The 21,625-nt window shown below is 49.7% G+C and overlaps 1 protein-coding gene across 2 annotated transcripts in view; it reads left to right on the top strand.

Moving 5' to 3' along the window:
• The first annotated feature begins 5,827 nt into the window (after positions 1–5,827).
• The window catches only part of PCBP3 (poly(rC) binding protein 3), a 342,071-nt gene continuing 326,273 nt past the window's right edge, over positions 5,828–21,625 (top strand). The window contains exon 1 of one of the 2 annotated variants that reach the window (XM_029068512.2): positions 5,828–5,926. The gene's annotated coding sequence lies outside the window, so the exon portion shown is untranslated. Of the gene's footprint in view, positions 5,927–7,101; positions 7,160–21,625 lie in introns of those variants that run through there. The other variant, XM_029068513.2, reaches the window with a different exon arrangement.

Here is a 21,625-nt window from a genome sequence, read left to right as displayed (position 1 = left end):
AATGGGGATGAAGCCTGTGAGCCTCATGTGGGACCACCTGCTGACCCTGCCTCTCCCCCAGCGCTTGGCACAGTGCTCTGCACCTAGGGTGCGCTTAACAAATACCCAATTATTATTATTATTATTATTGTTATTATTATTATCCTCTGGGCCTCAGTGACCTCATCTGTCAAATGGGAATGAAGCCTGTGAGCCTCATGTGGGACCACCTGCTGACCCTGCCTCTCCCCCAGCGCTTAGCACAGTGCTCAGCACCTGGGAAGCGCTTAGCAAACACCACCATGATTAAGATGATTATTTTTATTGCCAACATTATGATTATTGTGATTCTGACGAACAAACACCAGCCCCAAAGGGGCGGCCCCGGGGAGCCCTTCCCCCCCACCCCCAGCCAGGACCGGGCGACGACTCCTGGGGGGGGGGGAGGGAGGGGTGTGAGTGGCGCGCGGGCGAGCGGCCGGGCCCCTCGGCGCTCCGATTGGCTCCTCGGCAGGGTGGGGCGGGCTCCGATTGGCTGCCGCGGAGCCGGGCCGGCCGCCGCCATTGGCCGCCGGGGAGGGCGGGGGGGGCGGCGGCGCGCGCCGCTCCGCGAAAGGCGATTGGCTGCGGGCCGGGGGGAGGGGGGGGGGCGGGGCTCCCTGGGCGGCGGGCGAGGCTCGCGCCGGGCTCGCGCCGGGCTCAGTCGGAGCGGGTCCTGCCGCCGGAGAGGATCACGGGAGGAGCAGCTTTTAACCCTTTCCCTCCCTCCCCCTTCCCCTCCCCTTCCCCCCCGCCCCGGCCGTCCCGGGGACAGGTGAGTGGGCCCCACCCCCTCCCCGGAGCATGCCCCAGGTGCAGAGGAGGAGGATGCAGGAGCATGCCCCAGGTGCAGAGGGGGATGCAGGAGCATGCCCCAGGTGCAGAGGAGGAGGATGCAGAGGATGCCCATGCTGCTGCCCCAGAGGATGCCGGGCCAGGCCAGTTGCACCGACCTGCAGCCCCGCTGCTAACTTTTCTGGCCTGCTTTTTCTCCCCCCCCCTTCCCTCTCCCGGTGCCTCATGACGGCTCCTGCAGCTGAGCCACGCTGGCATTTCTTCCTGATGATGCCTTTGGTAGGGGGTCAGCACTTCCCTAGGTGCAGAGCACTGTGCTAAGCGCTGGGGGAGGGGCTGGGGCAGCAGGGGATGCCACGGGAGGTGCAGAGCTCGGCAGGGGTGCCACGGGAAGCTCCCTGTCTTGGTTAAGAAGAAGAAGAATGATAATGTCGGTGTGGGGATGCTGTTGGTATTGGATCAGCACTTCCCTAGGTGCGGAGCACTGTGCTAAGCGCTGGGGGAGGGGCTGGGGCAGCAGGGGGTGCCACGGGAGGTGCAGAGCACTGTGCACGGGAGGTGCAGAGCTCAGCAGGTGGTGCCACGGGAGGCTCCCTGTCTTGGTTAATAAGAATAATCATGATAATGTTGGTATTGCGATGCTGTTGGTATTGGATCAGCACTTCCCTAGGTGCAGAGCACTGTGCTAAGCGCTGGGGGAGAGGCTGGGTCAGCAGGGGGTGCCACGGGAGGTGCAGAGCTCAGCAGGGGTGCCACGGGAAGCTCCCTGTCTTGGTTAAGAAGAAGAATAATGATAATGTTGGTATTGCGATGCTGTTGGTATTGGATCAGCACTTCCCTAGGTGCAGAGCACTGTGCTAAGCGCTGGGGGAGAGGCTGGGTCAGCAGGGGATGCCACGGGAGGTGCAGAGCACTGTGCACGGGAGGTGCAGAGCTCAGCAGGTGGTGCCACGGGAGGCTCCCTGTCTTGGTTAAGAAGAAGAATCATGATAATGTTGGTATTGCGATGCTGTTGGTATTGGATCAGCACTTCCCTAGGTGCAGAGCACTGTGCTAAGCGCTGGGGGAGAGGCTGGGTCAGCAGGGGGTGCCACGGGAGGTGCAGAGCTCAGCAGGGGTGCCACGGGAAGCTCCCTGTCTTGGTTAAGAAGAAGAATCATGATAATGTTGGTATTGCGATGCTGTTGGTATTGGATCAGCACTTCCCTAGGTGCAGAGCACTGTGCTAAGCGCTGGGGGAGAGGCTGGGTCAGCAGGGGATGCCACGGGAGGTGCAGAGCACTGTGCACGGGAGGTGCAGAGCTCAGCAGGTGGTGCCACGAGAGGCTCCCTGTCTTGGTTAAGAAGAAGAATCATGATAATGTTGGTATTGCGATGCTGTTGGTATTGGATCAGCACTTCCCTAGGTGCAGAGCACTGTGCTAAGCGCTGGGGGAGAGGCTGGGTCAGCAGGGGATGCCACGGGAGGTGCAGAGCACTGTGCTAAGCGCTGGGGGAGAGGCAGGATCAGCAGGGGGTGCCACGGGAGGCTCCCTTTCTTGGTTAATAAGAATAACAATAATGATGATGTTGGTATTGGGATGCTGTTGGTATTGGATCAGTGCTCCCTAGGTGCAGAGCACTGTGCTAAGCGCTGGGGGAGAGGCTGGGCCAGCAGGTGGTCCCATGGGAGGCTCCCAGGCTTTAGTAATAATAATAATAATAATGATGATAATGTTGGTATTGGAATACTGTTGGTATTGGATCTGCGCTCCCTAGGTGCAGAGCACTGTGCTAAGCGCTGGGGGAGAGGCAGGGTTAGCAGGGGGTCCCACGGGAGGCTCCCAGTCTTTGTTAATAATAATAATAATAATAATGCTGGTATTGATTCAGTGCTCCCTAGGTGCAGAGCACTGTGCTAAGCGCTGGGGAGATGCTGGGTCATCAGGGGGTCCCACGTGGGGCTCCCAGTCTTCCCATTTGACAGATGAGGGAACCGAGGCCCAGAGGAGTGAGGTGACTTGCCCACAGTCACCCGGCTGACAGGTGGCAGAGCCGGGATTCGAACCCGTGACCTCCGACTCCTAAACCCGGGGTCTTTCCGCTGAGCCACGCTGGTATTTGTTAATAATAATAATAATAATAATAATAATAATAATGTTGGTATTCGTTAAGCTCTTACTATGTGCCAAGCCCTGTTCCAAGCAGCGTGGCTCAGTGGCAAGAGCCCGGGCTTGGGAGTCAGGGGTCAGGGGTTCGAATCCCGACTCGGCCGCTTGTCAGCTGGGTGGCTTTGGGCCAGGCGCTTCACTTCTCTGGGCCTCAGTTCCCTCATCTGGAAAATGGGGATGAAGACTGGAAGCCCCACGGGGAACCACCTGATCACCTTGTATTTCCCCCCACCCGCCCCGGCGCGTACAACAGTGCTTTGCACATAGTAAGCGCTTAACGAATACCACCGTTATTACAAGGTCATCAGCGTGGCTCAGTGGAAAGACCCCGGGCATGGGAGTCAGGGGTCAGGGGTTCAAATCCCGCCTCCGCCGCTTGTCAGCTGTGTGGCTTCGGGCCAGTCGCTTCCCTTCTCTGTGCCTCAGTTCCCTCATCTGGAAAATGGGGATCCGAGCACCTTGGATGCTCCCCAGCGCTTAGAACAGTGCTCGGCACATAGTAAGCGCTTAACAAATACCAAATTATTATTAAAATGGGGATCCGATCACTTTGTGTGCTCCCCAGCGCTTGGAACGGTGCTTTGCACATAGTAAGCGGCTTAGCCAATGCCATCATTATTATTATCAGCTTGGCCCCCCGTGGGGCTCACAGTTTTAAGCCCCATTTGCCAGATGAGGGAACTGAGGCACAGAGCAGTGGCACCCAGCTGGCAAGCGGCGGAGTCGGGATTAGAACCCACGACCTCTGACTCCCAAGCCCGGGCTCTTTCCACTGAGCCACGCTGCTTCTCGAGCATCTCCAGACTGTAAGCTCGTTGCGGGCAGCGGATGCGCCTGTTGGGCAGGGTGGCTCAGTGGAAAGAGCACGGGCTTTGGAGTCAGAGGTCATGAGTTTGAATCCTGGCTCGGCCACTTGTCAGCCGTGTGACTGTGGGCAAGTCGCTTAACTTCTTGGTGCCTCGGTTACCTCATCTGCAAAATGGGGATGAAGACTGTGAGCCCCACGTGGGACAACCTGATTCCCCTGTGTCTACCCCAGCGCTTAGAACAGTGCTCTGCACATAGTAAGCGCTTAACAAATACCAACATTATTATTATTATTACTACTGCTACAATCTTCAGAAATTATTCAGTCCACAATAATCCTAAATAAAAGGGAACAACCTTGGGACTATTCGTGCTCTGTCAGGAATGGTTCCAGCTGGGGCACTCCAGCTTATCCTGTTAAATGACGCCACCATCCCATATAATAATAATTATGGTATTCATTAAACGCTTACTATGTGCAGAGCACTGTTCTAAGCGCTGGGGTATTTGTGAATAATCATAATTATCATGATTATGGTATCTGTTAAGCGCTTACTATGTGCCAAGTACCGTTCTAAGCCCTGGGGTGGATACAAGATAGGTGGTCCCACGTGGGGTTCACAGTCTTAATCCCCATTTTACAGATGAAGTAACTTAACAGATACCAACATTATTATTATTATTACCTATTGGTTGCTCCATTGTACTTTCCAAGCGCTTAGTACAGAGCTCCGCCCACAGTAAGCGCTCAGCAAATACTATTGAACTGAATTATTATACCCTTCCAAACTCTTAGGACGGTGCTCCCCATGCAGTAAGCGCTCAATAAATGCGATTGAATTGAATTATCATACTCTCCCCAACACTTAGGACGATGCTCCCCACGCAGTAAGCGCTCAATAAATACAATTTAATGATTATCCCCTCCCAAATGTATAGGATGGTGCTCTGCACGCAGTAAGCGCTCAATAAATGCGATTAAATTGAATTCTTAAACCCTCCCAAATGCTTAGGACGGATCCCTGCACATAGTAAACGCTCCATTCAGTCGTATTTATTGAGCGCTTACTGTGTGCAGAGCACTGTACTGAGCGCCTGGAAGGTACAGTGCGGCAACAGAGACAATCCCTGCCCATCAGCGGGTCTAAAGGGGGGAGGCAGACAACAAAACACAAATATCCGGCAAGAAAACAAGTAATCGGGCAAATAAATGGCATCGAATGAAGCATCCTTTCGTTCCGTTTCGTGCTTAAAGGGGAATCGGGGTTGTTGGTTTGTGTTTTTTAACTTTACCCCACCGTCTGTCTTAATGGTTTTGGTTAAGCCCTCACTATGTGCCAGACGCTGTGCTAAGCGGCTCTTTTAATGCCCCCACCTCTTCTCGGATGCCCCACGGGCCGCCGACAGCCGTCACGGTCATCGCGTTGGTTGCGAGCGGTCGGGATCGTCCTCATCATCCGTGGTATTTATGGAGCGCTTACCACGTGCGGGTTGAAAGCGATAGAAATCATCAACATCGGTGGTATTTATTGAGCGCCTACCGTGTGCGGAGCGCTGCCTTAAGCTCTTGGGAGAGGACGGTGTCACAGAGTTGGCAGAGGCGGGCCCTGTCCACATCGAGAATCAGTCGGGGGGTATCTATTGAGCGCTTTCGGTGCACGGTACTAAGCACTCGGGGGTGGGAGATGCATCTTCGTCACCCTATTTATTTTGTTTAATGAGATGTCCATCACCCTGATTCTATTTATTTGCCATCGTTTTTATGAGATGTTCTTCCCCTTGACTCTATTTATTGTTCTCGTCCGCCCGTCTCCCCCGATCAGACCGTAAGCCCGTCAGAGGGCAGGGCCTGTCTCTCTCTGTTGCCGATTTGTCCATTCCAAGCGCTCGGTCCGGTGCTCTGCACATAGGAAGCGCTCAATAAATACTAAATGAATGAACGAACAGAATTAGCGGACGCGTCGTCGGCACGTGGAAGTGTTTGGAGAGTGTGTCTTTTGGCGAGGTGGAGGTAGACGGGGGCATAGCCTGGTGGGAAAGAGAGGCCGTCATTTTAAAAAGCAAAGGATGCCCTCTCTCTCAGCCGGGATCTTCCTCTGGACTCCTTCCCCTCCGGACGGTGAGCTCCCCTGGACCGTGAGATCGTCGCGTGCGGGGTACGTGTCCGTGTGGTGCTGTCTTGTGCTCTCCCAAGCGCTCAGCACGGTGCTCCGCGCAGGCTAAGCGCTCGGTAAATGCGACCGAATGAACGACAGCGGGTTTAGCATCGAAGTGTGGCAAGAGCTCCCGAAGCGGGGATCTCCAAAATCACCGACTGAGCAGCAGAGAGGGGGTTAAGCCGGAGGTGTTGGGATTGCTCCCCGTCCTCTCCCTTTTCTTCTTCCTCCCCTTCCTCTCCCTTTTCTTCTTCCTCCCCTTCCTCCTCCTCTTCCTCCCCTCCCTCCACAGCACACTCTCTGGAGAGCTTGGTCATTTTCCAGTTCTAAACAGAATCGAATCCCACGTTTCAAAGTGCGGGCTTTGAAAGACGGCGGTGGCCGGCTCGTGAGCGGCAGAGAGTTGGAAGAGAGGAAGGGAACTTGATTGCTTCTCAAAATAATTATCTCGGTGGAAGTTGCCGATTCCCCCCCCCCCCCTTCCGGGATGGGAAGGAGTAATTCGGGGTGAGAATCCTCTGAAGAAAAACTGTAAACTGCAAAAATCAAAGTGCTTCGAACCTGTTGCTGGGGGAACTCTAATGGTATTGAGAGAAGCAAAAATCTGCCCTTGCCGTGATGGTTTGTGAAGATCGTCTTCATATAACCAGATTAAATTAATCTCTCAGGGAACAGAATCGGCGAAAAGTTTGGGAAGAGGTTTTCACGGCGCGCTCGTGAATCGGAGAGGGAGTCGGATTCTGTAGATGCTGCGGTTTGATCAGAGTGTCTGTGGGGTAACGCTCTATTCCAGTTGAAACGCTTTCTTTCTCTGGGCAGCGAAAAGATAACGGGAGGGTGGCAAGCTGTTTTTCCCCTCTTGGGCATAGCGTCTATACCGTGAAAAGATGGCCTTCATATGGCATGCTATTGAACTGAGCATTTAAACTATTTTAGGGTGACCGTTTTCTTGAAAGTGTATTAAAGCTTTTAGCTTTTTAAGCTGAGGTCTTAAAACGCATTAGGTCCGGGACCAAACACGAGGCTGGCTATTTAGAGATGAACTATTTTTGTTGTCACGCTCACATGTTTCTGCTGATTTCATTCCGGCCAACAAGTGCGATTTCCCAGAGCTGTTGTCAAGCCTATATTCCGACAACTGTTTTGCCTTGTTTCGGTGGACTCGGTCTACTTGAAAGAAGTTATCCATAACGCACGTCGGTTAACGTGTGGCGTGGCGGAGCTGATCCCTAGGTAACCATCCCAATTTACGATGAAAAGAATGTATATTTTCATAACCCCGCTTATGGATTCCTAGAATGGATGCGGGTAATAGCTTCCTGTAGAGAAGCAGACGATCACGATCTATTATTGCAGTTAATGATCCAAATGAATGCTGGTCATGTAGAATACTCTGGCAGGAATATTTCAGACTAGAATGCCTTGACTATGAATCTTCCATTGCTTCCGCGGTTCATCTCTGATGGTGGTTTCCTTTTGCGGAATTAAAGCGTCCCACTCTGTGAGGAGAAGTTGCCCTTGGTTGGTTTATTTGAGTTTGTTGTTTTTTTTCAAACGTGGGTCCAATGGAAAAGTGGGAGAAAAAAGCAGATTTAATGCTTTAAGAGCTGCTGGGGGGGGGGGGGGGAGAAAAAGCAGATTTAATGCTTTAAGAGCTGCTGTGGAAATCTGAAGGTGGAACGCTGCTCACTTTGCAGAGCATTAAGCATTTCTCTCGATTTAGTTAGAGGACATTTCTGTAGGTGGCATGTTTTGGCTCTCTTTGCTGAGCAACAGTTGTAACTGGCAGGTTTACTAGAGGGACCGAGTCGTAGTGCGTTTTTAAATCTGCTGTTGACTTAGAACACCTTCGATCCCGTATTGGCTTCCCTTTAGCGTATTGGTCCTCGTGTGAAATGGCCTCGAGTTTGGAGTGCGTAAAGCAGGTAGTGCAGAATGGAGGAAGAGTAGAGCTTAGGACATGATGCTTTTTGCCCTTCTTTCATATCTCAAGGTGGAAGACCCAATTTGAAACAAATGTGAGTTGACTACCCTTAGCAGCGTGGCTCAGTGGAAAGAGCCCGGACTCGGGAGTCAGAGGACGTGGGTTCTCATCCCGGCTCCGCCACTTGTCTGCTGTGACCTTGGACAAGCCACTTAACTTCTCTGTACCTCATCTGTAAAATGGGGATGAAGACTGTGAGCCTCACATGCGACACCCTGATTACCTGGTATCTACCCCAGCGCTTAGAATGGTGCTTGGCACATAGTAAGAGCTTAGCAGATATCATCATGATTATTACTACTACTATCTAAAAAGGTTCATTTTGGGATGCTAAGTAGGGTCACCACTGCATCAAGCATCTCACTCGTCCTCCAGGGATTTTTTGTTGCCTCCAAAGTCAGAAAATTGAGCCGGTTGGATCCAGCGTCATCCGAGTAAGAGAGCGGCCTAGCGGCTAGAGTGTGACTGGGAGTCGAAGGACCTGGGTTCTAATCCCGGCTCTGGCACTAGTCTTCTGGGTGACCCTGGTCACTTAAGTTTTCCGTGCCTCAGTTCCCTCAGTAAAATGGGGATTAAGACTGTGAGTCCCAAATGGGAGGTGGATGGGGTCCAACCCGATTAGCTCTTATCTACCCCAGTGCTCAGTACGGTGACTGGCACATAGAAAATGCTTAACAAATGACATAAATAGTACAATCATAACATAGCTGGTATTCAGTTGCGGGAGCTTTATTTAAACAGCGGAGCCTTTGACCACAGTTAAATGAAGGGAAGCAGAGAGCCCCACTGTAACAACTGAAGACTCAATTATAAATAAGCCAAAGTCTTCAGAGAAGTCTATAAAGATACTTCCCGACACCTAAAGAATTATTAATGTTGTTCATTAGTCTCTTCCAAGTTGAGAACACCTGTAAGTGATGTTGACTGACAGGTTTTTATAGACAACAATATCTGGGTATAAAGTCTCTTAAAAGTGACCCGATGAGTGTCAAAGTTGATATCGATCATTCTTGTCGACGACTGGCAAGTCAAGATTAAGTTTTTGCTTGAAGGAGACTGGTACACTGAGTTCTAATATAACGTGTGGTTTCGGTAGATTTTGGCGTAGAGCACTGCTAGGCAATTAGGGAATGTTCTTCTGACCACACATCTATCTCGAGATTTTTTAAGATGCTTGCGGGCAAGGAACACGTCTACCGACTCTATTGTATTGTAATGATAATGTTGGTATTTGTTAAGCGCTTACTATGTGCAGAGCACTGTTCTAAGCGCTGGGGTAGATACAGGGTCATCAGGTTGTCCCACGTGAGGCTCACAGTTAATCCCCATTTTTACAGATGAGGTCACTGAGGCACAGAGAAGTTAAGTGACTTGCCCACAGCCACACAGCTGACAGGTGGCAGATCCGGGATTCGAACCCATAACCTTTGGCTCCCAAGCCCGGGCCTTTTCCACTGAGCCCCACTGTGTACTCTCCCAAGTGCTTAGTACAATCGTCTGCACACATCGAGCCCTCAAATACCATTGATTGGCTAGAACACAGTGTAATTCTATAAGCTCATTTGCTCATTTATATATATTTTTATTACCCTATCTGTTTTGTTAATGAGGTGTCCATCCCCATAATTCTATTTATTGCTATTGTTTTTGTCCGTCCGTCTCCCCCGATTAGACCGTGAGTCCGTCAATGGGCAGGGATCGTCTCTATCTGTTGCCGAATTGTACATTCCGAGCGCTTAGTACAGTGCTCTGCACATAGTAAGCGCTCAATAAATGCTGTTGAATGAATAAGAAACGTTTCCGTGCATGGCACCGGCCAAGGCATAACGTGACCTTTACTTAACGAGAGAGTCATCAAGAATATCATCCCAGCTCGTCGTGGGCAGGAATTGTGTCTACCAGCTCTGTAGTACTCTCCCAAGTGCTATTAATGCAGTCCTCTAGACTGTAAACTCTCTGTGGGTGGGAAATGTGACCGTGTATTGTTATATTGTACTCTCCCTAGCGCTTAGTACGGTGCTCCGCACACAGTACGTGCTCAATAAATACAATTGATGATGATATCGGAAAACTGACTCTGCTGTTAATCCAAAGAGCTAGGTTCAAAGTCACGGTGAGTTTCAGTTTTTCAGTCCCGTCTTGATCATGCCACCCCTTCAGCCACCTAAGTTGTGTCACTGCCCATTTATAATAATGTTGGTATTTGTTAAGCGCTTACTATGTGCAGAGCACTGTTCTAAGCGCTGGGGTAGGTACAGGGCGATCAGGTTGTCCCACGTGAGGCTCACGGTCTTCGTCCCCATTTTCCAGATGAGGAAACTGAGGCACAGAGAAGTGAAGTGACTTGCCCACAGTCACACAGCTGACAAGTGGCAGAGCCGGGATTCGGACCCGTGACCTCTGACACCCAGGCCCGGGCTCGTTCCACTGAGTCACGCTGCTTCTCACGTCCGTTAGCTATTTAGCTGCTTTTGTTTGCCACTGGTTTCTATGTTCTTTTTTACCTATGATAATCTGGAGATTTCTGGCCTATGCCGCCATTAGTTAGGATCGCCATCTCAACGCATTTCTCGTTCGAACACCGCTTAGAGGAGTATTTAAAAAAGATAAACTTGTACGTATCTTTAAATGATAGATTATGAATTCCTTATGGACATTAATGTCTGTCTCCCCCTCTGATCCGTAAGCTCATCTTGGACGGGCAACGAGTCGACTGTTTCTAATGTACTGCACTCTCCCAAGCACATAGTACAGTGCTCGGCACCTAGTAAGCACTCAAATACTATTGATGATAATAATTATGGCGTTTTGTACGGGTTTATCTTTGTGCCAGGTACTGACTGAATGCCAGGGTGGATACAAGTAAATTGGGTTGGACGCAGTCCCTGTCCCACATGAGGCTCACAGTCCCAATCCCCATTTTACAGATGAGGTAACTGAGGCACAGAGAAGTGAAGCGACTTACCCAAGGTCACGTAGCAGACAAGCGGTGGAGTTGGGATTAGAACCCGTGACCTTCCGACTCCCGGGCCCGTGCTGTAGCCACAACGCCATGCCGCTTCTCAGTTGATTGATAAGCTCTCTCAGACAAGGAAAAATGGAGTCCTCAGTGGAAACTATCATAGAGGATGACCTGACATGAAAATAGTATTATCCGGGCCTTTTTACGAACAGGTGAAAACAAAGAGCTGCCTGCCCCAAGCTCCCCAGGTGGAGCTTTACCTGTCTTGTATTTCTGGAGTGAAGGCAGTAAAAAGCAACTTATTACAACAGCCAAGGTCCTCCAAATAAATTACTTCTTAGAATATCTCTGTCTATGTATATAGATGTATATGTACATAGATGTATATAGATATATGTGCGTTTTCTTCCGTTGGGGAAATTCCAATTCCTCCGAATAAGAATTGACAAGACTAAGCACGGAAGTGTTATTGCCTTCTCCGGAGTAGATGCACGAGCCTCGACGTGTGAACGGGACCGTTTGGCACTAGTTGCCTGTTTCCATTATGTAAAAACTGACACTATCATCTTCGGCATTTGGAATAAGTCGTCATAAACCATTTCAGATCAATCCCTCGTTCCCGCTCTCACCCCCCCGGCCGCCCGGTAGAGTGGATTTTGCCAGCCGAGTGACACCCCGCCTCCGCTTCGTCTTTTAATGGCGCGGCGAGCCGGCCCGGCCGTGTGCGAGTTGTTGCAGAGGAGTGCCGGTCATTCATTCTTTCACTCGTATTGATCGAGCACTTACCGTGTGCAGAGCATCGTACTAAGTGTCTGGGAGAGTACGATACAACAATAACGGCGACATTCCCTGCCCGCGACAAGCTTACAGTCTAGCGTGGGGGTGACGGATATCAATATAAATAGAGTTACAGATATGCGCGTAGGTGCTGTGGGGCTGGGAGGAGGGGAGAGCAAAGGGAGCAAGTCGGGGTGATGCGGAAGGCAATGGGAGATGAGAAAAGTGGAGCTTAATCTGGGAAGGCCTCTTGGAGCCTTCAGTGAGGCTTTGAAGGGAGGCGGTGAGAGGAATTGTCAGATTTGAGGAGGGAGGGTGTTCCAGGCCAGGGGCGGGATGTGAGTTAGGGGTCGGCGGTGAGACAGACGAGATCGAGGCCCAGTGAGAAGGTTGGGCACCCGGTCAAGATTGGCACGGAAGGAGGTTTGGCAGAATTTCTTTAATTTCTAATGGACTTTCTGGGGCCATTTTCGAGTCTCTCTGTTCCCCGTTCCCCCTCTCTAGGCATCTAATTTTCTGGTGACATCAGGAAAAAGAGAATCTGTGCAAGGTATTTCCATTTTCCCTCTTCACAAGGAATTTGAAGTGAGCACAGGGCAAATCGACTTTTCCTCCTGCCTCTGTGTCACTTCCCAAATGTGGACAAAGCTCGTTTTGTTTTTTAAATATATTAATTTATTACATTAAATGGGTTAATTGCTTATTATGTGCCAGGCACCGTTCTAAGCACTGGGGTAGATGCAAGGTAGTCAGGTTGGTCACCATCCCTGTCCCGCATCGGGCTCACAGTCTTAATCCCCATTTTACAGACGAGGGAACTGAGGCACTGAGACGTGAAGTGACTTGCTCAAGGTCACACAGCCGACAAGTACTGGAGCCGGGATTAGAACCCAGGTCCTCCTGACTCCATTGGGCCACGCCATTTCTCTTGTGAGCTCATTCGGGGCAGGGACCCTATCAATTCTGTTATATTGTGATAATAATAAAAATGATAATATGTGTTAAGCATTTACTGTGTCTCAGGCACTGTACTAAGTACTGGCCTGGCTACAGACAAATCGGGTTAGACACGGTCCCTGTCCCACGTGGGGCTCACAGTCTCAATCTCCATTTTACAGATGAGGTAATTGAGGCACAGAGAAGTGATGTGATTTGCCCAAGGTCACACAGCAGACACGTGCCGGAGCCAGGATTAGACTCTCTCAAGCACTGAATGCAGTGCTTTGCACATTGTAAGTGCTCCATAAATACGAACGATTGATGGATGGACACGCAGAGCGGTTGGTTGCTAAAAGTAAAAAGAGAAAAAAGGAAATTCTAGCCCAGTGAATCCTTGCAATGGCGGCCACGGCGGTAGGCTTTCAATGGTGGACGCTTAGCAGTAGGGGATTGTGGCGGGATGGGGAGGGGAAGCAGGCAGGCAGGGGGCTGGATGGGCAGATTGTGCCTGGAAGGCGAAGCGTGGGCCCTCCCCGCTCTCCCCGCTCCTTTTCCACCAGGCCGCGGTTCAACCGGACGGGTAGACGGCGGCCTCCGAAGACGACGACGGCCGACGTGGGCGAGAGGCCGGGCCTCCCCTCGCCACCTGTTCTGAGGCTCCTTCTGCCGGCGTCGCCTTCGAGGCGCATCCGGCTCACTTCCAGTACCGTGTCATTCCCTTGGGGTGGTAATAATAATAATAATGTTGGTATTTAAGCACTTACTATGTGCCGAGCACAGATGCAGGGTAATCAGATTGTCCCACGTGAGGCTCACAGTCTTAATCCCCATTTTACAGATGAGGGAACTGAGGCACGGAGAAGTTAAGTGACTTGCCCACAGTCACACAGCTGACAAGTGGCAGAGGACGACCCGATGAGAGCGAGCCAGGGAATTGGAGCTGTTCGGTGGGGAACTTGGTTTGATAAGAAAAAGCACGGTAACCCCAACCCGCTGGATTGGAAAGAGAGGGCTCACGTTTTAATTAACACTTAGGGAAGGATCAGAGCCCGCCAGAGCTTGCCACAGAGCTGGGGTCACATCGTGTCTGCACTTCAGAGTGGAGTGGAACCCACCCCCTGTCTCGGCACCCTCTCCAATCCTCTTCTACCCAAATCCAGAGTTTTTGCCAAGATGTTGGGATCAACCAACGTAGAAACGGTGACGTAGAGAAGCAGTGGGGCCTAGCGGAAACAGCACGGGACTGGGAGTCAGGAGACCTTGCCCGCTGGATGCTCTTTCGTTCATTCATTCAGTAGTATTTATTGAGCGCTTACTATGTGCAGAGCGCTTAGTGCAGAATATACAATTCGGCAACAGATAGAGACGATCCCTGCCCAGTGACGGGCCTGCAGTCTAATCGAGGGAGACGCACAAAAACAAGACAACATCATCACGATAGCCGCTTCGCTTCTGTGCCTCAGTTTCCTTATCAAAGGGGAATTCGATGCCCGTTCTCCTTTTCCTTGAGACTGTGAGTCACATGTAGCCTAGGAACGGTGTCTGCTTACTTGCGTCTAACCCAGAGCTTTCTACAGTGATTGACACATAGTAAGTGCTTAACAAATACTGTAATTATTGTTATTGTTATCATTACTATGGTAGCACTTAACAAATAGGTAATTATTGTTTTTCTTATCATTGTTCTTGTAGCACTTAGCAAATAAGATTATTGTTATTGCTATCAATGTTATTGCTGCTGTTATCCTTTGGCTTTTGAAGTGCCCGCCTCGTTCAACCAGTTAGGAACCCTGCTGACTGATGTGGGACTGCGACCTTTCGGTGAAAATCAAGATATTCCCCAAATTTAAAGTGAAGTTCACCTTCCAGATTACCATAAATCTTAAAGGATTGCTTACATTTATCTGCAGATTTTTCAGATTTACAGTACGACCAGTAACTCAGAGACGCGTGATTTGTAACGTAAATCTTCACAGGTCTAACCGTGATATCACGGATTTCGTTCTCCGCCCTTCAGCCTCGTTTCCCCATCCCAATTTTTATACTACTCACAGGAACAATTATATTCTAGTTGTGACCCCGAAGGAGTTAAGGTTTTGGGACTGTGCGTTCTCTTCAGATTTGGCTGCTAATTCTGATCCGGGAACGTTTTGTAGTTCTTGTTTTACAGCACGTGGTTTGTCCAGTGGACTTTTGTGTTTATCGTGAGCATATCAGGAATTCAAAAAGAGAACAGCCAAACATTTTTACATTCCCCTTTACTCTAAATCCCTGAACTTTCATCGGATGCTTCCATTAAAGTAAAGGATTCCATTTCAAATTAGTGAGGAATTCTCGGTGGAAAATCAGAGGGTTGGAACTATCCTCTTAAATTGAGTCACCTGCAACCTAAACGCCAATTCTTGCGAAATCATCATTTTAAAAAGTAATGCCTGCCTCTGGAGTTTTGCAATGATTAAATAACTGATTTTTCAAGATTTCTTTTTTTACTTTTATTGTTTTCATGCCTCATAGGCTTAGCCTGAATAAAACCTTTGGGGGGGAACTCATTTATAATCCAGACAGGGAAATGGTTGCCCAGCTTTGCTCCGTGGGCCTGCGGTGTGTGATATCAGAACCGGTCTCATTCCGACGGAGAGAGTTGGATGATGCTTGGTGCCGGGAAAATGAAACGGAAGCTCTTTCAGCACGAGGCTTTTCATTGGAGAAGCCCAGATGGGAAAGTTTCTAGTAGAGTGTCTCTCTTCCAGATGAAGAGAGGTTGAGGGAAGCAAGGAAAACATTTCAAAGTCGGTCTTTTGTATTTAGTGAATGCTTACTATGTGCAGAGCACTGTACTAGGCGCTTGATAGAGTACAGTACAACCATATGACGACATGTTCCCTACCCACAACGACCTTACAGTCTAGAGACTTGGTTCTCTCATGTGGGTTTTTGTTCCCGTTGAGCTCCATGATCGGGAAAACTCACATAACAGTATTCATGCCTTGCCCAGTGCTACTTACGTGGGTGTTGATGTATACCACCAGTTCCTAAGTGGCCTTATATTCTGTCCAGATGGATGCATGTTGGGAGAACAACGGGCCCTAGTATCCTGACTGCATCGTACCTAAACCATAGTACAGCATATTCAGTGAGAGAACTGAGCGTATTCACCGCTCCACTCTAAAAACATCCTGTAAACTGTGTTGACGTAGCTCGACGCTTAATTATTTGATCATTCCGTTACTGCCTATCAGAGAAGCAACGTGGCTCAGCGGAAAGAGCCCGGGCTTGGGAGTCAGAGGTCATGGGATCCAAGCCCAGCTCTGCCACTTGTCAGCTGTGTGATTGGGGGCAAGTCACTTCACTTCTCTGTGCCTCAGTTCCCTCATCTGTAAATTGGGGATTAACCGTGAGCCTCACGTGCGACAACCTGATGACCCTGTATCTACCCCAGCGCTTAGAACAGTGCTCTGCACATAATAAGCGCTTAACAAATACCAACATTATTATTATTATTCTATAAAGACTCTGGTAACCTAGTGGTAGATACCAGGAATTTTAATGCTATAATGGGACGTTCTTTAGATGACTTATAATTGGAAAATTTATTCATTCATTCAGTAGTATTTATTGAGCACTTACTATGTGCAGAGCACTGTGCTAAGCACTTGGAATGTACGATTTGGCCACAGATAGAGACAATCCCTGCCCACTGATGGGCTTACAGTCTAATCGGGGGAGACGGACAGACAAAAACAATAGCAATATATAGAATCGAGGGGATGGACATCTCATTAACAAAATAAATAGTGTAATAAAAATATATACAAATGAGCAGATGAGCACAGTGCTGAGGGGAGGGGAAGGGCGAGGGGGGAGGAGCAGAGGGAAAGCGGGGGAAAGGGGCCTTAGCTGAGGGGAGGTGAAGGGGGGGGGCAGAGCGGCAGTAGAGGGAAAGGGGGAAAATCCCAAAGTACTTTATAAAATTCATCTATCTTCATCCTAATCCGTGGTGTGTGTTTCCAGCTCACAGTTTTCCTATTTTGTCAGAAGGGGAAAATAGAACTTCCACTAGTTTCACATAAGACAGTGATGGATTCACTTCAGCTCTTGGAGCACACGTCTAGGAAAATAGGAAGCAGCTGTAGCATGGCTGGAATGACGGTCTCCTCCCTTATATGAGGGTATTTATGCAATCTTTCGATCGAGAGCCTCGACAGCAAGGGATTTTTACTTCTGTTGCATGCTCCCACGTACCCCATAGGCAAATTAATTGATGGCATTTATTGAGTGTATACTATGTGCAGAGCACTGTACTGAGCCCTTGGGAAAGGTAAATGCTCAGGAAATGTTGCTGATGATTCAGTAGTAAACCTATAATCAAGATCAGACTTCATCACACAGTAGGCAAAATTCACCTTTGTTCACTTTCTCAAGGTGTTCTTGATCAGGAATCCTCACAGCTGAAGATGGTAGATTTTTTTTTTCAATGGCACTGAAGTGCTTACTATGTTCCAGCACTGTACAAAGCTGTGGGGTAGATACAAGCTGATCAGATTGAACAGAGTCCGTGTCCTACGAGGGGCTCCCGGGCTTAATCTCCATTTTACAGTTGAGGGAAACCAGGTGACTTGGCCAGGTTCAGGCAGCAGACAAGTGACAGAGTGGGGATTAGAACCCATGACCTCTGACTCCCGAGCCTGTGCTCTTTCCACTACGGCATGCTGCTTCTCACGGAGTTGTGTAGCTCCGTGGGCCTAAATCCAGCAGTACCTACCCCTGCGTTTGTGCCCGAACTGAAGGGTGATGGAACGTATTTCCGTTGGATGGAAAAGAAGAGCTCCACCTGTTCCATTCATTCAGTAGTATTTATTGAGGGCTTACTATGTGCAGAGCACTGTACTAAGCGCTTGGAATGGACAGATCGGTAACAGAGCAGTCCCTGCCCTTTGACGGGTTCCATGTTGAGAGGGGCAGCTTGGAAGTACTCTGGGAGAGTGGATGACGGGGAGGCAGAGAGCACCTTTTTAATGAGCCTGGCCCAGTGGGTAGCGCCCGGGCCTGGGAGTCAGAAGGACTCGGGTTCAAATCCTCATCCACTTATTTTGCTGGCTGACCTTGGGCAAGTGACTTAACTTCTCTGGGCCTCAGTTACCTCATCTGGAAAATGGGGATTAAGACTGTGAGCACCCCCGTGGGACAGGGGCCGTGTCCAACCTGATTAGCTTGCATCTACCCCGGTGCTGTGGCTGGCACATAGTAAGCGCTTAACATGTACTGTAAAAAGCAAAACAACCGAAACCATAAAGCAATTGAGAGCAATTTTGAGTTTCACTGACTTCACTTCATCGAAGGTAGGAGCTGGGAAGAGTTCTGTTGGAACACTTCTTGAGCCAGGCTGAGCTGTGAGAGACCCCGGTTGTACTCTCCTAAGCACTTAGTACAGTGCTTTGCACACAGTAAGCTCTCAATATATGCCATTGAATATTCATTGAATGAAAGTTTCCGAATATTCAAACTGGATACTGTGCAAGATGAGATCCTACACCCCATCCCCGTCGTCATGTCCTCCCGAGTTGTTGTTAGGGCTTTTTATACTACCGGATGCTCAGATGTCATCCCAAAGAGGAAAGAAAATGGACCTGGGTGTCAGAGGACCTGAGTTCTAATCCCAGCTCTGACACTTGCCTGCTGTGTGACCTTAAGCAAGTCACTTCACTCCTCTGAGCCTGTTACCTCATCTGTAAAGTGGGGAGTTAGGCTGTGAGTCCTAACTAGGGCAGGAACTACATCCAACCTGATTACCTTGTAAATACCCCCAGCAACCCTGTATTCATTCATTCAGTCATATTTATTGAGCACTTTCTGTGTGCGGAGCACTGTAGTAAGCACTTGGGAAGTACAATTCAGCAGCAAATGCTGACAATCCCTGCCCACAATGGGCTCACAGTCTGGCAAATGATAAGTGCTTAACAAATAACCCTGAAAACAAGCGGCCTCCCTTAGAAAATATCATTTTCCCAGGCTTGCCTGACATCGTGGTCTCTCCTTCCACAGATTATTTGTGACATCTGAAAGATGATAATGATAACTATGGTATCTGTAAAGCGCTCACTATGTGCCGACCACTGTTCTAAGCGCTGGGGTAGACACAGGGCAGTCGGATTGTCCCACGTGGGGCTCACATTTTTTAATCCCCATTTTTACAGATGAGGTAACTGAGGCACAGAAAAGTTAAGTGACTTGCCCAAGGTCACACAGCAGACAAGTGACGGAGCCGGGATTAGAACCCACGATCTCTGGCTCCCAAGCCCGTGTTCTTTCCCCTAAGCCACGCCGCTGATCATCAAAATCATAGTTATCCATGGGAGGGGTCTCTCCCTCCTAGGGGTACTCCAAAGCACTACAGTGGGATGGAGATAATCATATTTATTGACCATTTGATGTGTGCAGAGCACTGTACTAAGTCCTTGGGAGAATATGGTCTAATAATAATAATAATAATGGTATTTGTTAGGCACTTACTATGTGCCAAGCACTGTTGTAAGTGCTGGGGTAGATACAGTGTAATCATGTTGTCCCACGTGGGGCTCACATTCTTAATCCCCATTTTACAGATGAGGTAATTGAGACACAGAGATTAAGTGACTTGCTTAAGGTCACACAGCTGACTAGTGGCGGAGCTGGGATTAGAACCCAAGACCTCTGACTCCCAAGCCCGGGCTCTTTCTACTAGATAAATTCCCCGCCCACAGCGAGCTTAGAGTCTGTAGGAGGGGATAGATATGATGGGGAACATGAGGACACATCATAGTTAGGCCAGGAACTCAGCAAGTTGCAGAAGCAGCTGCAAGAACAGGTGATTGCAGAGTGCAGAGCTCAGTGTGAGAAGCAGCGTGGCTCAGTGGAAAGAGCCCGGGCTTTGGAGTCAGAGGTCATGGGTTCGAATGCCACCTCTGCCACTTGTCAGCTGTGTGACTGTGGGCAAGTCACTTCTCTGGGCCTCAGTTACCTCATCTGTAAAATGGGGATTAACTGTGAGCCTCACGTGCGACAACCAGATGACCCTGTATCGACCCCAGCGCTTAGAACAGTGCTCTGCACGTAGTAAGCGCTTTACAAATACCGACATTATTAGTGTACCGGGCCCCGAGGCCAGGGAGTTTTTTTCCTTGTTCTCAGCTCCGTCAGAGGGAAGACGCAGCTAGGTGAAGATTTCTACGTGGCGGGGTGGGGAGTGAGACGATGGCATCCTGGATTGCCAGAACACCATCCAAGTCCCACTCTGCCAGTTGGTAACCACCGACCTAGGTCATTTCCCCTATGGCCCCTACTATCTCCGACGCTGTCATTTTCGGATACCGTCTCTTTGTAGGGGTCTCGGCTTTCTCAGCGACGCCACCTGGCCCGTTTCCATTTCTCGAGCGGCAGCGGGACGTTTTCGCCGTCGTCTAAAATTAATATTTTGTGTTCAAGTCGTAACCTTCAAATCAGCTCCGCGGCCTTCCGGAACACGTACGGAAACGGGCTGTCGAGGCTCGCGAGGTTCTGGTAGGGCGAAGCTGTCTATTCCTAAAAGCTAGTTCCCCGTTTTCCTTTAACCCTGTTTGCCAAGTGCTTTTCAATTATTCATTGAAGTGCTATAAGAATTCTAATTTTAGACCCATTTTACTAGACTGCCGCCTTTTCGGTTGGGCTCAGGAAAGGGGAAATTAACTGCTGCCGCGTGTGTCCTCGATGCGCGGCCTCTCCCCGGCTACTCTCCGGTCAGGCCCCTCTTCCGTAATTTGAAGAAGGTAAAATAAAGAGCTGAAATCTGAAGATTTCTCCTCTGTACTGATCACCCCTTTTCTGGGCATTCTTGTCTCTCCCCTGCCTCTCTATTTGCGAAGTGCCCTCCACTAAGATGCAGAGACCTCTCCAAACTGTGGGATCAGCGGTTAATGAAGTCTCCCGACGTGATTCACCTCGTAAAATTCTAGTGCCCTCGATGGCAGAGGGTGTATTGTCCTCTCCCAAGTGCTCAGTGAGTGCCCAATAGATTCCACTGATGGATCGGCCAGGCGGTTGGGCCCTGCGGAGAGCCCAAGGAGATGATTCAGGATGTGGTGTCCCGGAGCTCGGCCGAACTGCGTGGGGAGGTGCAGGATGTGGAAAGGGGAATCCGGACCCTTCCTCGTTCCTGGGCCTTCTGTGGTTCCAGAACCCGCAAACTGAGTGCGATTCTTATCCGTGCCAAGACTCCTCACTCACTGCCTCTTTGGAGTCCTGAATCCACTCCATGATTGGGCATTCACCGCCTATAGAGTGCCACGCTGCTGACTCCGGGCAGGTTCGAAGGAAAACTGAGATCCAGCCTTGTCTTGGAAGAGTTTATCTTCTTGAGGGAGCCAGGAACGTTGTCTGCCACCTAACTCCCGTCCTGCATTGCCCTCAACCTGCCTCTGGACTGGAACATCCTCCCTCCTCGTCTCAGACAGATGATTGCCCTTCCCCACCTCGAAGCCTTCTTGAAGGCACATCTCCTCCAAGAAGCCTTCCCCGCCTAAGCCCTCCTCTCCTCTTCTCCCACTCCCTTCCGCGTCACCCTGACTTGTTCACTCATCCTACCTCCCAGCCCTATAGCACTTACGTATATATCTGTAATTTATTTATTTATAGGCATTTCTCCCTCCCCCTCTAGACCGTGAGCACGTTGTAGGCAGGGAATCTGTCTGCTATTGTACTCTCCCAAGTGCTCAGTACAGTACTTTGCACAACGTTAGCGCACAATAAATACGATTGAATGAATGGATGAATGAATCCATTGGCCATCTCATCTATTTTAAGGGATGACACTTGCAGCACGGACACCCGAATCCTTAGAAAATAGCTTCCTCTTCTGTTTCTCCGTGGGAATTAAGGAGACTCTTTAATTCTAGTTTCCCCTGGGCGGGGGGGGGGGGGGGTGGTGGCGAAGACTGATAAAATATTTGACTATCTCTTCTCCTGAATTTTCTCGTAAAATAACAGCTGATGTTGCCAATCTTTTGCGACATGAGTTGACAGAAGC

The sequence above is a fragment of the Ornithorhynchus anatinus genome, chromosome 7 (genome assembly GCF_004115215.2).
Source record: "Ornithorhynchus anatinus isolate Pmale09 chromosome 7, mOrnAna1.pri.v4, whole genome shotgun sequence".
Taxonomy (NCBI): domain Eukaryota; kingdom Metazoa; phylum Chordata; class Mammalia; order Monotremata; family Ornithorhynchidae; genus Ornithorhynchus; species Ornithorhynchus anatinus.
This window is presented reverse-complemented; position numbering and strand designations above follow the sequence as displayed.